Raw genomic sequence first — 10,671 nt, forward strand, 5'->3', positions numbered from 1 at the left:
GTGTTTTCCGGGGTCAGTCGCCGGGAAAGCCGACATTCCACAAACTTGCTGAAAATCTATAATTGGATATATTAAGAGGGCTTTCAAAGAGATGTCAGATTTGGAGGCTTAGTGTAAACCATGCTGCAAAGGGGATCATTTCGTAGAATTGAATCTATAAAGCCTTTTTTTTTTTCCTTTTTTTTTTCTTAATTTGTTTTTTTTTTTTTTTTAAATGTTACTGTTGTATTTGATCTCTGAGGGGGGAAAAGCTAAACTCTGGAGACGCACCATCAGCACCGAGGAAGTGCTGGGAGCCTGGCTGGAGGGTGAGCCCAGTGGGAAGGATCCTGCCAAGTGACCTGGTGTAAGCTGCCAGTCTGAGGGGTGTAATCCTGCAAGCGTTTGATCCAGTGGCTTTGCTTACACTGTGGAGGCAACTCGTGCGTGTAAGTGCTGGAATACCAAGCTCTTATTCTCATGGGGTTGCTGGTCTCCTGTCACAACACATCTCATTGGGAGATATGACTGAGAGTTTTGATGAATTTTATCTTGCCTTACATGCCTATATTTAGTAAAATGAAGCTTGGTTTCTATCTTAGGAACAAGATATGAATTTATCTCCCAAACACCTTTTTTTTTCCAAATCATGGTTTCATGTGCTTCAAAATGTTCTTCAATGCCACCTTGAAAATGCTCACCGGTAGCTCTTTAGCAGCTGGAAATCTTCCATTTCTACTTACATGGTGCTTTTCTGGCTGATAAGAATTGTTCTCCCCTTGGTTCTCATGCAGCGAAAGGGTCTCTTGGTGCAAAGCAGCTGTGCCAGGCAGGGTAAGTGCAGGGACAGGAGCCTCATGGAGACTGGCACTGGTGTGCCCAAGAGGAGCCCCAGGGAGGGACATTGGCCTAGGGTTGCTTCACTCTTGCAGCAGCCCAATATGTAAATGTGTGTGGGTCATGCCTGCTCCAGCATCCCCATGTCACGTACCCCAGCTGTGCAGGTGGAGATGGGGAGACACTCACAGCTCCTGCAGGTGACACTGTCATTGCTGTCACTGTGAGCTGCCACAGGTCCCCTCTGTGTTTCAATCAAGCCTCCTCCATGGTTCGGTCACACTTTCACATTGTTTCTCTTTCCCTACCATCTTGGTGAAGCAGCCCTCTATGGGGTCACAGTCACAAAGCTTGCTCCTTGTTCCTAGAGAACCTGATTTTTTTTCCCCCCCTTTTCTTTTCAGTGAAAGCTAAAATTCAGCAGAAGCTGATGAGACCACCACAGAGAAAAGCTGGTTCACCGCGCTGGCTAGTACCAGCTTGATCTGGCTCTGGCTCCGGGATGTGCAGCCTACAGACACAGTAGTGAAAAGAAATATTTTGAAAAGGATGAGTCAGCTGGAGGCCTGTGGGGAGAGCATGCGGGATCTGACTGGAATTTAAAAAGTTATGAGGCTACATGTTGTTTTGAGCCCTGCCAGCGGAGAAACTCACACATGCAAAATGCTTTGTCATCTGGTTACTTTGCTGATCATCTAGTAAACTCTTCAAAAGATCTTTTTAGACAACGTGCTCATGAAATATAAAAGCTTCCTCTGACATCACCAACAAGAGCCTGCTTTATGTGTTTTTGCAAACTGTCTTTCCCAGGACTCCATCAGACTGCTGAACGGCTACAAAATTGTTCTGTTGCTATGTGTTAGATGGCTTATCCATTAAACCAGTTGAGGTACCTTCATACCTTCACTTCTGTGCTGTAAGTACAGCTGTGCTGTTGTGAGCTGTGAGTACATCCACACTCATAGTGCAAACCATATCTCTACAATTGTTTTTTGTATGTTTGCATCAACTGGAACAGCAGCAGTTTGGTGTGAAGCTTCTTCACTCACTGCTCTGGATAGGTACCAACACATCCTTCCTACCTACACTGAAAGCAGTGCCTGGCATTCAGGTTATTTGCAAGACAGATAGCATCCAAAGATTTCAGGTTTTGGCTGTCAGATTCTTTAAATAAATCACATCAGTATTACATTTATTTGTTGTGTAAAAAGATGTACTTCCCATTCCATTTTTATAAAGAGTTGATCCTTCCAGTCCCACTTCCCAAACCTGGTCAGATTAGCAGGGAGAGTCTGTGGTCATTTCTGGAGCACCTCGAAGCAGGAGATGGGAAGAAAATGCCACTGACCATGGCTGTGGCTGGACACTCTTTGCAGGTGACCTGCTTTTCCTCCACTCCTTCATCTCTCCTCCCAATGAACCTTGTCTCTGACAGAGGTGCCGATATAAATTGTGTACCTGGTCATAAGAAGGATGGGTACCCACCAGTGGCCATGGGGCATAACCAATTGCTACTCCCTCTCAAAAACGTAGCTCTCTTTCTCACAATCCGGATAAACAAGACATCAGTTCAATCAGACTAAACCAGTACAGGGAACTTCTCAAAATTATTTCCTGTAATCATTTATAGGAAGTAGGGAAGTATCAACAGTGTTTTATCACTCTCATTGACTGGATGTGAGAGGTTATTCCCCAGCTGCCTGGGATAGTTAGCAAAGGGCTCAAAGTGGACTAAGAGCCATTAACAGTTTTCACCGAGGGCTTGCAGAGGACCCTTACTCTGGGAAAACAGGCACTGGGGAGTCTTAGACAAGACAACTCAGTTTCAGCCTCAGGAAAGTGCTGGAGCAAATAATCATGCAACTATTTGTAAACACCCAGGGCAGTCGCTACCAATGGGGATTTGTCAAGAACAAATTATGTTAAATCACTCTACTTATGTTCTACAACAGGGGAAGTCCTGTCATGGGGAGAGAAGTGGTAGATGTACTTCTGCCTCCAGTTTTCTCTCACTTTAGGAAGGTAGCACTTCATATAATGTGTTTTTTGAGCAATGCTGGGCAAAGTGGTTCAGATGAAGCTAGTGTAAGAGATGCTGCAAACCCATAGTATTAGTAAGAGAGTAATAGCTTGTTCAATGACAGTTCACACTGGCACTGATGTAGGCTCAAGTGGGGTCAGTCTTGAAGCCAGCCAGTGCTAAACTGGGATTCCTGCCCTGGATAGTGGAGCTGATTTTACCTAAATACAGTTGCAGATGACTCAAAGTAAAGAGAACAAGTGTTATATGGGGAAGTGGGATAATGTTCAACATGACTATGTCAGGCTGGAAGAAACAAGGTGAAATGCAGGAGGGATAAGGGTGTTGTATCCAGGAATGGGGCAAAGTACAATGTTTGAATGCTTCAAGAGCTTGATATTTTGGATGCTTGAGAGGCTTTAGAGGTGAGCAGTAAAAATAATGGAAGATCTAGAATACATGACTAATAAGGAAGAGATTAATAACCTGAGGTTGCTGAGCTTAAAAGAGAAGGTGCTGGGGAGGAAGAGTTTACACCAACCTTCAAATAAGTCAAAGAAGGTCACAAAGGGGAAGAGAAGAACTTGTTCTCTGCATTCATCCTGGGTAAGACAGAAGCAAATGGGCTTAGTGTGCAGCAAGGAGATTCAGCTCAAACCTAAAGCAAGTTTCTCCTGACAGTAAGGCCAACAAGGCACCAGGACAGACTGCTGGACTGAGCCACAGAAGCCACAGGGACCCAGAGCATCTTGTCTAGAGGCAGATAAATGGTCCAAATGACCTGCTGAGACCTCTTCATGGCCCTTTATTTTATGCTGCCATGAAACATCCTACAGATTTCATTAGGGTGTGTTCTAGACCGATATTTCCTCCATGAGCATATTTCTCTCCCACAGCTCACCTGTGGAATCCTTTGCTCCAGTGCGAAGTGGGTGTGAAATGCTGCTGCTCAGATGTGTCTCTGTCATACACCTCCTCTCCAAAGTGCAAATAACTCCCCAGGCTGCAATCCCGGGGGGACAGGCCCACAGTAAGTGATGGGTTCTGATTGATGAATTTTCACAGCAGGTGAGAGCAGCAGGAGACACACACATTACAGATTTCACGTGCAGACAGTAGCACTCAGGAAGACAAAGAAGACAAATTGTCCAAATACTCCAAGATATGGCTTCTGGGTCACTCACCAGCCTTTAGCACTCCACACTAGTGGACAAATCCCTGTCCTCAGCAGCATCGTGGGGCTCAGAGGTGATGCTCACCCTGTCTGTGCCTGCGAGATAGAGGGAGTGACGCTGCTCCCATGCCAGCTCCCAATTTTCCTCATTACCTGCTCTAAGCTCCACTCAAAGATAAGTGGTTCATGTGCAAAGCTGCTAATTTAGTCCCAGAAAACAAGAAAATAAGTCTGGATGCAAAAGGCTGGTGGGATTTTGACAAGATGCATGTAGAGGTTGGGCAACTAGTCTTAATTAGGCCATCTTTGTTTACATTTGATGTTTATCAGCTAATTGGCATGGCAAGGTGTGAGTCACACAGCTTCCCTCTGGCATGAAATCAGTTCACAGGAGAAAAACTGGGAGAACAAATGATCCCAATTATAAGAAAACCCACTGTGCTAATTACCATCCCATGGACGACAGAGCCTCCCACCCGTGGCCTCGCACAGCCACCCGCCCCACCATCTCCTGTGCGTGGCCCTGGCACTGGCACGCTCCTCCTGCCCTTGTGCCCAGCCCCTCGCTCTGTCTAGGGACCCACCACATTCCCTCTTTCACTATAGGAGCAAAGGTGATGCTTTGCCAGCTGCTCATTTGGTGCTGCACAGCATTTCTCTGGGACTGGGGCTGCTGCCCACACCACTGCCCTTTCTTTTTTATTCATCCCTTTTTCTTTCCTTCTTCCCTCCCCCCCCCCCCCCCCCCCCCGTTTTAGCTTGGTGGAGACCATGTCACAACAGCCTCCCATAGAGAATGTCTTGTGCACCCATTATGGCAATGCCCATCAAATAAAGCCATGGTGGAGCTAGACTGAACTGGAACCTCACTGCTTAAGCTAATTAAAATCAACATTCAAACCTTGCCTTGACTAAAGAGTCAAGGAGGAAAGCCTCCCTCCCACCTTTTCAGAATATTTTTAGACCATCTGTAAGCTGGCCAGTTTCCTGCTCTACTCTCCCCTTCTACTGCCTTGGCACTTGATTTCAAAGCACACACTCACATCTACTTGCCTGTATGTACCTACTGTAAATCTCCATCTTTCTCCCTCTCTCTCTGTCCCTTGGGGAGATATGTTGCCCCTATACCCTTTCAGGCATTTCCCCTATACACGAAGGGTCCAGTGCGCAGGAATGTTTCTTGGCTGCCCTTGAGTTGAATGATGATCCTGGAGGCTCGGAAAAGCCACAAAGCTCAATGCTCTCTGTCTCCCTGTGTCTCTCTTGTCTTCCCTTCTTAGTAGGGGTAACAGATGGCTGAGGCTTTCACCAACAGTCCTGAACACATTGTCACTCCCAACTGAAAGTGAAATATTCAGTGGCATTTAAATTAAATAGACTCTAATGCTTCAGTAATATTAATTACGGTTTCATTCATCCCTGGCCTAATAAATCAACACATAAAGATAGGATGATCCTGTGGCTGGCAGCAAAGCAGAGCTATTCTGCCCTTTGTAAGGTTATGCACACAAAGCCCCCATTCTTACAGGGACATGATGGCCCCCACAAACATCTGTGCTCAGCACCACTTGAGGAGAAGCCAAAGTGGTAACATTTAAACTTTTCTTGTCCAATTTGTCCACGCAACAGGGCTCAATTCAACAAGAACTTGCACGTTAAAATTATAAAACCCACATTAAGTGAGTGAAAACATTTTAGTGGTTCAGTTGAGGAGGTCAGACTTATTTCTGGCAGTGCTGGCTGAAGCCAAGGGCAGGGCGTCCATTCTCCCTGCTGAATTTGTTACCCCAGCTTCAACCTTTAACAGAGGAGGGTGGGAGTGGAGAAGGCTTGACGAATTTGAAAACCTCATGGTGTTAAGCTAAATTTCAGGATTTGGGGAGGCCCTGGGCAACAATTTTTCACACAAATTTTTTTTGTGTGTGTGAATACCACAGGGGAAATAGGCCCTGTACTTCACCAACAACAGGGTTTCCCCCTCACTGCTATACATATGTAAAAGGAGACTAATAAAACAGTTGAAGAAAAGCTCACTGCTAGTAAATCTTCTGCAGACAAAACCCTCCACTTGTGATGCTTCAAAGCTGCCCAGAGCTACCAGTTTACCCCAAAAGTCTCAACTCAGAGCTGCTGATTGGAAAATAAAAAGCCCTGTGCATAAAAACTTCACTCCAATTATTATGCAGTGAATGAAACGTTTACATACAGCAGCTTTACTTGACCAAATGACACCCAAGTATACAAATGAAAAGCTTATTGCCTATATAGTTTAGCTCCTTTGGAAAAGTTCAGCTCAAGTAGGTTTATAATGAAAACAACAAAAAAACCCACCCAAATATAATGACAAAGCAATGCCATATCTTGTAAGTGCATCACAGAAAGCTGGACAAGTTTAAAGAAAACCAAAACAGATGAAAAAGCCACAGCACTGCTTGATATGTCATTGGGAAGGTATCATTTGGCAGGAGCCCTTCTGGGAGGCAGGAGAGAGGAGCAGCCTTCTCCCTTCCCTGCAGAAGCACAGATCCTTTTCTGCCATTTTCGGTGTGGTGATGCCCTGCAGTGATGTCCACGCTGCAGCCAGCAGCCTGGCACAGTGGGGCTCCAGCTCACTGCAAGGAAGGCAGCACGACAGCCAGCAGGGATCTTGAGGCAGCCTGAAAAGAGTGACCAGGAGCCTGTTTCTGCCGGTAGCACACATAGCCCAGCCCTGTGCAGAGCCATCGCCTTTGGGAACATGCAGCTCCAATGAGGCTGGGCTGTGCCAACAAACCAACCTGTAGTTAAGTGCTTAAGAGAGGGATTTTCAGAGCCAATCCCTTAAGAGGAAAACTATTTAAACTACCCTGGGACTAAATGCTGAGGAGCTTACCCTAAATTCGGCCAGGTGGAGGTCTCCACTAATCCTGCTAGCCTGCATTGTACCTCTTCTGGCTTGTGCCGAGCCAATAACGCCATGCAGTACAGGTATTCCTGACCAGATGTCTCACTGATGGTATCTGCCACTGTCAGCCTGCGATTATCCCACTTAAACCCCATTAGCTGTTCAGATAAGTCATTTGCCTTCCCTGTCACTAATGCCTACCAGTTTGAGACTGGTTTTAACGCTTTATCTTGGTATCCCAAAAATCAGTATTTTGTGAAGGTATTCTGACAATGCTGCTTACCTGTAGCCTATGTTCAGGCCATCTGCTGGGGGCTCTACCCAGTCAGGTTTAGGAGCTGTGCCCCTCAATGCCAGCACTGAGGCTTCCCATCAACTGGGGGTGTAGCCACAGCGCTTTGGCAGCCTTGGTTGCAGTTTTGATATGTCAGTAACACCCACCTGGAATCTCAGAACGTTGATGTGCTTGCTCAGTGCTATTTTCTTCCTACTCTTTAAAGCAGAAAAAGAAGCAGTGTCACCTGGTTGACATGCATCCCTTCTCCACTCTGTTTTTGTTACCAGTAGTGAGTTACAAAGCTATAACAGAGGTACTGATACGTGCCAGTCTCTCAGGGGTGGCTTTCAGCAGATGTGATCCATGAATTCAAGAGATCCATGTGGGGCTTGGAGAAGATAAGCATGGTGATGGGATGTGCCAGTCACCCTGTGCTCACCCCAGAGCAGTGCCCACAGAACCTGACCTGGTTGTGCGAGTGCAGATGACCTCTCACTGTTGAACCCCACTCCTGTTCAAGAGCAAGCGCAGAGCTTCTGAAAGGACTTCCTTAAGTAGAACGACTCTAACTTTCTTCCCACCACCGTTGCTCTCTCTCTGATTTTAGGCTTTGCATCTAATGTGGCACGGTTGGGCGTCCCCTGGGTTTGAGGCATAGGTCTGAGAACGATTTTTGGGAAGCAGAACTCTCTTTTTCATGAGGAGAAAGACTGACACTGAAGAGGGGCCACCGATTGTCCCTGCTCTCCCCACTGTGGCTCCAAGGGAGAGCACGAGACAGGAGACCAGCGGCGATGCCAACCCTGAGCGAGAGGCGGCACTGGGTAAGGCAGAGCAAGGGCAGGGCTGCGGGCAAGCAGCCAGAACCCCTTAACTGGGAAGAAAGATGGGACGGGGCTGTGCTGCAGGGGGCTGAGGGGCCCAGGGAAGCCTGTCAGGGAGCAGCAGCTGCTGCTGCACCCCGGGGCACGGCTTGTCTTCTCCCGGCTGTGATTTCGCTGCCTCCACCAGCCTGCCTCTCCAGGCAACTGCCGATGTCGCCGGCGCCTAAAGCTGGCCCCGGGAGCCGGGCTGGCAGGGAGCTGCTGGGCTCCTTAACGCTCCAGCTGGCTCCGAGGCCGTCGCAGCAGCTGAATGAAGAGGACGCACTCCACTGCATGTCCTAGTTCCCATCAGCTGTCCGGGGCAGACCGTACGCCCGTTAAAAACAGACAAGGAGAGCACGTGTTGCTCCAGCCCGTCCTTACCCAAGCCTCTGATTCAGGATCACAAGAAAAAGAAACTGGGGCAGGAGCTGCACGAGATCCACGGCCGGCATGCTCTTGGTGTGGAGGTGGCTGAGCAGTGGTCCCTACACCAGTACCACAGAGGAACTGGCGCTGGTCTCGGCTACAGAAGATAATGCATGGATTTTTTTAAGGCAAAGAAAAGTGTCCAAACGTAACTTCCTTTGGTTCCCCTCCCCCCCCCCCCCCCCCCCCCCCATCGAAATATTTAATAGAAATCTTAAAGCTTAAATTCACCTCCTTTGACTCCTGGTTTGGAAAATCATATTTAAAGTATCAGCACTCAAAAATTAGGGTATTCATGCAAATCAGCATTTTGTTCTACCCCTTTTTGGAAGAGAGCTTACCATGTGCTTAAATACTTTAAACTACTCTTTACCAGCTATATTACTGCCCAGGTATATGGGCTCTTGCAGGCTCCTATCTTCAAAGTTGGACCATTCTCATGTCCTGATACCTATACCAGTAACCAGTGGGTGGATCTTCTCTCTCTGTCATGCATAAATACTTAACAAACCCATTATTTCTTCATTTAGGCTATATTCCATCCTGAAATACATCTCCATGGCCTGGCCTGTAGACAAGGAATTAGCCTTTGAGGAGACTGACCCGGAACATGCTTCCTCCTCCATCTATTTATGAACCACTGGAAACATTTGAATGAATAATGTTGCTAAATCCTAGGGGGGAAAAAAGTTACTTAAGTAATCAAGGAGGCATTGTTTACTCTTCATAGACAAGGAAAAATGGAAGTCAATCATCCCTTCCCCAAGCAGAGGTGGACAGCCATTTTTGAGTGATACAGAAAGCATACACTGTGGCCTGCATTTTGGAGCCAATTGGTAACACTTCCCAAATGTACAACATATCATGTTGTGCTCAGACAAAAACCTTATGTAACCTCTTATGGGCTAACATGAGAATAAGTAGAAAAGCAATTTTTATACAACAGAGATTAGCAGAGAACATTTCACTGAATTTATCTCAAGATATAATTTGCTAACATCATTCTCTGGTAGTTATTTTTAGTAATGACATCTTTATTTCTTGGTAAGGCACGTTGCATTTAATAGTAATAAGAAATAACATTATCTACTCTTTATGATTGAAGATTAAGGAGTCTATTCTAATAGCTTCAGTTGTCAACACAAGGTCCTCTGGTGCTATGTTTCTTTACTTCCCTGTTGTAAAAGAACATGTCTATGTAGATATTATTAATTTATCATTGCACAAAACAAAGTTTATGAACACTTAATATTTAATGTGCTGTGAATTTAATAATAAAAAATTAAGACTCTACCTTACATCATTTTTTAACTACCTGATTTTTATTCTTCTCATTAGCTCTTTACAGCTCTATTCGGACATTTTAACCCCCTGACTTGGGTTTAAAGGCTTTTGGTTGTGTATACTGAAATGTAAATACTTAATCTCTAGCCTAGTTGAATACAAGGACCACACCATGATGGTATTAAGCACCATGACATTTCTACCATACATAGAATGCACAGATCTAAATATCAAGCTGTACTGAAGTAAGATGAGCTGCCCCAAGTTTCCTGACCTGAAGACCTAGGGTCTCTTCTCTACTAGCCACAACAGACTGGAATGCTTGCTGTTCTTTCAGAAACCCTGACACTTTGTGCAGTCATGCTTTGCCTGGCAACTGGGTAGGCACCCACTACAGGTTCTCCAAGGCCCTATACCACTTCTGTCTGAATAGTTTTTTCCATAAGCATGATTAAAGAAAAATTGGGTTCTTTTTACTGCAAAAGATTAACATCTTATTTGTTATTATGGTTTCTGCTTTCCTCAGCATGACCTGACAGATCTTGCTGTTATCTGGAAGGACTCTTTAGGCACTCAGAATAAATAAAGAAGGCTGGAGAAAATGTCTTCTGATGCCAGTGGCATTACATGGTCCAGCCCAGGCTGAGGATCTGGCTCTGTGAAATCTTGACACACATATAGTTATGGTATATGATTTTGTTCCTACATCATGATTCATTCTAAGTTTCAAGTAGTGAACATGATTCATACTCATTTCTTTCTTTACATTTGTATTATCTAGCCTAGCTGTTGAGGGTTTAGTCAGAAGAATAATTAATGTTCGGTTGATAATCTGAATCCCAACAGCTCATCCCAGACAATGTTTCCTGACAGCTAATCCTGCACCACAGAGATTAAGGGACAAATCTGCAAATGTCAGAAGGC

General features: G+C 45.6%; 1 long non-coding RNA gene across 1 annotated transcript; it reads left to right on the top strand.

The window, feature by feature from the left end:
* The first annotated feature begins 351 nt into the window (after positions 1–351).
* LOC137445821 (uncharacterized) lies at positions 352–9,682 on the top strand. Its single transcript, XR_010988493.1, has 4 exons — positions 352–428; positions 1,221–1,732; positions 7,779–7,995; positions 8,994–9,682. It is a non-coding gene; the product is annotated as an uncharacterized lncRNA (long non-coding RNA).
* Positions 9,683–10,671: the final 989 nt, after the last annotated feature.

The sequence above is a fragment of the Melanerpes formicivorus genome, unplaced genomic scaffold (assembly GCF_026170545.1).
Source record: "Melanerpes formicivorus ecotype bairdi unplaced genomic scaffold, bMelFor1.0.p_v2 SCAF_16, whole genome shotgun sequence".
NCBI classification, from domain to species: Eukaryota; Metazoa; Chordata; class Aves; order Piciformes; family Picidae; genus Melanerpes; species Melanerpes formicivorus.